General features: G+C 44.9%; 1 protein-coding gene across 3 annotated transcripts in view; it reads right to left on the reverse strand.

Moving 5' to 3' along the window:
- Positions 1-2819, reverse strand: part of Otud7b (OTU deubiquitinase 7B) — a 59732-nt gene extending 56913 nt beyond the window's left edge. The window contains exon 1 of one of the 3 annotated variants that reach the window (XM_004853949.4): positions 2494-2819. The gene's annotated coding sequence lies outside the window, so the exon portion shown is untranslated. The remainder of the gene's footprint in view (positions 1-2493) is intronic. The other 2 variants (XM_021265858.2, XM_087213373.1) reach the window with 2 other exon arrangements.
- Positions 2820-6078: the final 3259 nt, after the last annotated feature.

Below are 6078 nucleotides of genomic sequence, written 5' to 3' on the forward strand. Positions count from 1 at the left end.
ATTTTTAAAACTAGATTATTCCATCATAACTAATTTGGTTACACATGTGTCTCAAAATTCCAAACAAAGCCTTCTGAGAACCTCAAATAGTGGTGGGCTACCAGGTTACTCTATACTTATTCCTAGGTTTAGTCAACTCCTTTAACCCCCAACCCCCTGTGTAATAATATATGCAGTTCAATTAAGGGAAGTTGCTAACTGCATATCTAAATAAAATTTACCCACATATCACAACCACAGTTGTCACCAACTCAAACAAATTAAAACATCTATTATGGTCAAGACAGACTCTGGGAGGATATGTATGATTTTAAAAAATTATAGTCTCCAAAATCTTTTTTCACTAAGGGATATCCAAAAAAAGTCTAACAATTAGCATTCATTATTGGTCATCCTGCCTTAGGCAAGTCATCACACATCCCTATCTTTGGCAATTTTTGTTTTTTTAAAGAAATCTGAAATGAAAGGGGTAACCTGAAAAAAGTCTATAATCGCAGCTATGCAAGAGATTGAGACCAAAGGATCACAAGTTCAAGGCCAGTGTGGGCAACAGGACAAGTCCCCCATTAATGAATAAATAATGAATAACAGGCAACAACCCCCAAAAATTAGTTTGGAAACTATCTTCCATCTTGCTGCTTGAATGCACAATGTCCAAAGCAGGTATTTTCAATTCTAAATTATTCATGTTAATGGATAATTATTGGCAGAAAGGTGCTGATGATCCAATATGGAGATAAAAATCGACAAGCAATCTATTTTGGTTTTGGAATACAGTATGTTTTCAGCATATTTACTTTCTCAATTATTCCTAGCATGAGCTAATATTTGTATTCATTTGCAATCTCTAAGTACATAGTAACTGGCCATTTAGTTGGAGAGGTGCTCTAAGACATGCCACTTGGCTAGTGGAAATTAGCCTGCTATTCAGCTTGAACACAAGGAGATCAATTTCATTTATTTTACTGTTTTGTTCAGCAATAGACTAGCACTGGCAGGTTTGTCACTAAACTTTTAAAAGACCTGCTTGAAAAACAATGAGGACAAAAACTGTAATTAATTCTTTATTGTCTCCCTATAAAGTACTCATTTGTAAATTATGGTTTGATTCTCCCTGTCCCCCCAGCGTAAATCCCTGCAGCTTTCTCCATCCCATCAGGAATGTAATCTCATTTACTAAGAAAGAATATGTCTAAATGCTTTTTTAAAGTGATATATAATTTTTAAAAATATTTAGGGATTAGTTACTCTTTTGGACCAGTCTTAACCACACCACCTCTTCTCTCTACACTATCCTTTTAAATAGGTATCAGAGAAAAGGGATCCAGCCTCCTCAAAGATCTCATACTTGTACAGAAAAACCCAAAGACAGAAAAATTACTAGCTTCTGATTTTCTAAGTATTTCATATAGTACTTATTTAAAAATTTAAAAAAGCCAGAGGTGGTGACCCGCGCTTGTAACCCCAGCACTTCCAGAGGTTGAGGCAGGAGGATCCCAAGTTCGAACTGTAGTATCGAAACTTTCTCCAGTTATTAAAGAAAGCTGGGGATGGCAGTAAGAAGGCCCTGGGTTCACTCCCCAGTACTGAACAAAAGAAGAGAAGGAAAATCAAAAAGTCAAAACCTTGCTAATTTTTGGCTTTGCATTCACAAAAAGAAAACCCTCTGAAAAGTTTTGGAGAAACTTTTTACATAAAATTTCAAGTCAGCTTCTCTCAACTTCCCAATTTTTACATCTGTATTGCGCCGAGAGAAGCCACCTTGGTTAGGCACACACCATCACGAGGGGAGAGACGGAGCGCTGGTTCTTGAGAGCCGACAAGCTAAAAATACGCCGGCCCAGTAAACAAATCCCATTCCATCCCGACCAGGGCCACACCGTTAACCTAGTAATTATGAGAAGAGTGAGATCACGCGGCCCCCGGCTTACTCATCATCAGCTTCTAAAGTTTCCATCGGCTCATGGCAACTTTTCTTTTCTTCTAAAGTTCATAAGCCTGCCCTAGAATCTCTCTCACACGTATCTTTTTTCGCTCCCTTCCTCCATTACTGGACGCACCTCAACCTAGCTATCGAAAACCACACCAAGTTTGTTTTCCTTTTACTTTTATATGGAGACTTGAAAATGAACTTTATCCACGCGATGGGGGTAGCTGCCTACATCTGAACCGCCCTGAAACTCCACCGTCCCTCCCCGAAAGCCCGGGGGACGAGAGCCGTGCACACTACCCGGCGGGGTCAGGAAGGGAGGCCGGGGAGGGGGCGAGAGCGCGGGGCGCAGGTGAGAGGCGGGAGTGAAGGCGGAAAGGTGGGGACGAAGCCGGGGCAGGCGGGCGGGTGAGCGAGGCGCCGCGGGGAGGCGGCTCCGGGTGGAACACCGTAGTGAGGAAGAAGAGGGGCGGTGGAGACCAGAGGAGCAGAGTGTGGGGCTCCGGAGAGGCGGGAGGGGCGGGCGCGGACGGGGAGGGTGTCAGGGCTGGGGGCTCCGTTACCCTCGCGACTCCCGGGGCCAGGCCCTAGGCCGGGGCAGAGCGCGGAGCCCGGCCGCCTCTCCTCATTCCTCGGCAGTGCCCCCGGGGTCCGACCGGCCCCTCCCCCGACGACGATGGAGGCGGAGGCGGCGGCGGACACTGCGACCGCGGCTGTTGCTCCGCACAGGATCTGGAACTGGAGTCGGACGAGACCGATGGGGACTGGCCCCTCCCAGCGTCTTTTTGCCTGCTCCACACTCTGTCGCCACTCGGACTCCAGCGGCTCGTTCAGGATAGGTGACTTTCGGCCGTCCGGCCGGAAACAAGCGGCGCCAGTTTCCGGCCGGATTGGGTTGATGGTGACACCCCAACTGCCCCCGGGCCTCCTCCTACCCCGCCCCACCCTGTCCGGCCCCGCCCCGCCCCGCCTTTAGCGCCGCTCCCCGCGCGGCGGCTGCTTTGGCGCTTGCCCAGTTTCCTGGCCGGCGTCCCTAAAGTCCCTGACCTGAAGTATTCCTCAACTGCAGGGATGGGCGGTGGACTCCAGACTCTAGGGTAGAATCAGTTGGCTTCAGCCCTTTGGGAAGTAATAGAAAGGGGCGGGGTGGTTCTAAAAAGGTGAGAAGGATGAAGATACTTTTAAAAAGAAGACTGAAATTATAGTTACTCTACAGTCTTTCCAGACTGGCCAGGGGAAATTTTAAGAACGCTTCTTCCAAACCAGTCTCTGTCCAGTTACACACTTCCTTTGTTCCTTCACCCGTGAAGTAAACACCATCCTCTATAAACAGCATTTACTTGCATAACAATGATGTCTATTGACACATCTGCCTTAGACTGTTAGCACAATCAATAAAAGTTATGTAGCACTTGTGTTTGTAATGCCTTTTACAACATTACAGCATAATTCAGCTCATACTTACTGAGTCCCTACTATGTGAAATGCTCTGTGCTCACTGATATTGAGGTTACAAAAATCAACAAGACACAATCCCAGACGTCAGAGATTGTGCCATTCAGTAAAATACATACAACTTATATATGAGAGAACTCATATGTGCTATATGAATTACAGAGAGCTATGGCTATGAGAACATAACAAGCCATCCCGCCATCTGGTAGTAGACCTTCCACGTTTGTTAAAGGAATTAGTAGATGATAGGAGAATGTGGAGTTTGTCAAGGAGTACGAGCGATTTAATAAGTATCTCTTTGTGACAAAACAAGACAATACCCTGCTATAACCAACCACAGAAGTCCTAAATTTTAATGCAGATTCCAAACACTGTGGTACCCGGGCTGCATATTCCAAATAGTGTTGGTTGTCTAAATTGTAGCTCACAAGGCCTATGTAAAAACAAATATTACAGTCAATTCTTCTTTGCTCTCATTACTTCCTGAAACCCTGTTCTAACACCTGAAAAAGGAAACTTCCTGGGCAGCTGTATGTCTTGGGGACATCCTGGGATTTGGAGCTGGTAGCTTAGGAGTGGGCCTAGGGCCAATGCATGCTTTCCCAGGCCAACAGGCCAGAGTGTCCTGCATGGGGCAATACAGGTTGAGAAGCAGAGCCATGTAGCCTGGGCCTCGAGCAGGCAAATGTAAGGACAGTGGGATGAGATGTGGTCACCTGCACTGATTCTAACTGAACTCCATTGATTACGTTACCCCCTTGGTAGCTACATCTGCGGTGGGAGAGCAGATCCACTGATGAGGGTCTCAAGAATCTGAAAGGCAGCTCTTCCCCCACTCTGCTTATCTATGAAAGAGCAGGACAAAGAAGCCAATTTGGACTTCCATTCGGAATCCCCTCCTGGTGACCGGTGCTGTTTCTCTTATTTCCATAATTACTCTAATTTTTTAAAAAAGAAAGCTGAATGCCATCTTGTTTCACCAAGGCTTTCCATGAGCAAATTACTCTTTTATCGACTGTGTCTTTCTAGTCTTAACACGACCACCAAAGGCATTCCCCACCCTCAGTACAAGGCCCAGCCTTTTTCTTTTAGTAGTGACCACAAAACATTTCCAGATCCAAAAGCAGGGCCAACTTGCTGGTCAAAGTCATTTAAGTGACTACACATTATAGGTCTGCCTGGAAACTTAGGGACCAGGAAGTGATGGGCTTGCAGTTGCTTTGTGCCTGTTTCTTGCTCTGACCATCCGTCACTCACTGTTGTTTGTGCGATTGCTCAATGGGCTGCTTGTCTTTGGTCAGCCCAGGCTGTGTGGGTAGCAGTGTGGTCAGCTGGGCCTGGAGCCAGGCCACCTGGGTTCTGGTCCCAGCTCAGCCAGCCTCTAATCCATTAAGTGACTCCCTTCCCATTCCTGTGTCATTTTCTCTGCCTAGAAACTAGGGACCTCTTCTCTAGTGATGTGCAGCCATTCAGGCTTGTCACCAAGTAGGCGCCGTAGACACAGCCATCTGATGTAGATGTCGCAGCAGCCTGTACACAGCTGATTACCTTTTGCTGCCAGGTAGAAGAATAGTGAGAAAAGAGAGCAGCAGAGAAAACCCTACGGGTATACAGAAGGCCATGCTCCCTCTGCTGTTCAGTTCAAAGTTCTTTTCTACCCTAACAACCTGTTTTTGTTTACTCATCTTAGCAATGCTAAGGGCTGCTTCCAGGAGTTAGCTGAGCATTTACTTCCTTTTAAACAAAAGCAGAAATCCTAGAGCTTTGCATTAGAAACTAAAAAGAGAGACTATTTCAATACTGGAGCTAATGGGGGAATTGGGGCTGCTCAGAGAAAGCTATTTTGCAGCTAACCACGGGGAAAAAAAAGAGATAGTAGCTGCATTTATATGCTTTTGTGGTGAAAAAGAAAACCAAACCAAAATAACTTCCTCTTCACCACCACTATAATTTAGACAAGTGATTCTGAGGAATTTCAAAAACGATGTACCATACATGCCAGGGAACATTTCCATCACCTAAGAAAACTCCCTGTGCTCCCCTCTGTTCAGCCTTCACTTCTCCCCTAAAGGTAAACATGGATGATTTCTGTCATCAAGATCATTTTTGCCTCTTCTTGAATTTCATAGGAATGGCTTTAATTGTTTTTTTTCTTGACAATTTTTTTTTCAGTGCTGGGGATCGAACCCAGGGTCTCACACATGCTAAACAAGCAGTTTACAACTGAGCTACCCTCTGAGGCCTTAACAAATGATTCTGAGATTTATTTACATTGCTGTGTTGAAAGATAGTTGAGCTGGTTGGGCGTAGTGGCACATCTCCGTAATCCCAGAACTCTAGGAGAAGAAGGCATGAGGATCACAAGTTCAAGCCCAGTCACTAATTAGTGAGACTGTTTCAAAATAAAAAGTGAAAAAAGGGCTTAATGTGAAGGCCCTAGGTCTAATGCCCGGCACTACAATAAATAAATAAATAAATAAATAAATAAATAAATAAATAAATAAATAAATGTAGTTTATTTAAAAAGATTGTAGGGCTGGGGATTTAGCTCAGTGGTGCCGCCACCTGCCCTGCAAGCACAAGGTCCTGAGTTGGATCCCCAGTACCAAAAAAAAAAAAAAGGAAAAGGAAAAAAAAATTAAAAGATTGTATTTCATGATATGAACAAAATGGATGTTTGTTTTTCTGTTTGT

This window comes from Heterocephalus glaber, unplaced genomic scaffold (assembly GCF_053883595.1).
Source record: "Heterocephalus glaber isolate CG9 unplaced genomic scaffold, H.glaber_assembly_v1.0 deba00001442, whole genome shotgun sequence".
Classification (NCBI taxonomy): Eukaryota; Metazoa; Chordata; class Mammalia; order Rodentia; family Bathyergidae; genus Heterocephalus; species Heterocephalus glaber.